Source organism: Sciurus vulgaris (genome assembly GCF_902686455.1).
Source record: "Sciurus vulgaris genome assembly, chromosome: 2".
Classification (NCBI taxonomy): domain Eukaryota; kingdom Metazoa; phylum Chordata; class Mammalia; order Rodentia; family Sciuridae; genus Sciurus; species Sciurus vulgaris.
This window is the reverse complement of record NC_136462.1, coordinates 121,718,201-121,718,669: the sequence shown is the minus strand read 5'-3', so window position 1 is coordinate 121,718,669 and position 469 is coordinate 121,718,201.

Below are 469 nucleotides of genomic sequence, written 5' to 3'. Positions count from 1 at the left end.
GTACATGCAGGTTTTCCTGAACAACGATCTATATATTTTATTGAAATCTCAAAAGGGGCCAGGTATGGTGGCACATGCCTGTAACCCCAGGAGCTCAGGAGGCTGAGGCAGGAGGATCTCGATTTCAAAGCCAGACTCTGCAATTTAGTGAGGCCCTAAGCAACTCAGTGAGACCCTGTCTCTAAATAAAATTTTAAAAGGGCTGCAGATGTGGCTCAGTGGTTAAGTGTTCCTGGGTTCAATCCCAGGGAACAAAAAAAAAAAAAAAAAAAAAATCTCGAAAAGGCCTATAACCAGGTAACAATGATAACAGTTAACATTTGTATAAGGCTATGCTTCAGGGACATTGTATTGTCATCCTAGTTTACAGCATAGGAACTGAGACAGGGAGTTTGAGCAGCTTGCTGAAACCTGCTCAGTTAGTGAGATTTAAGTGCATAGTCTCAACTACTACCACTCCAGGGGCCCG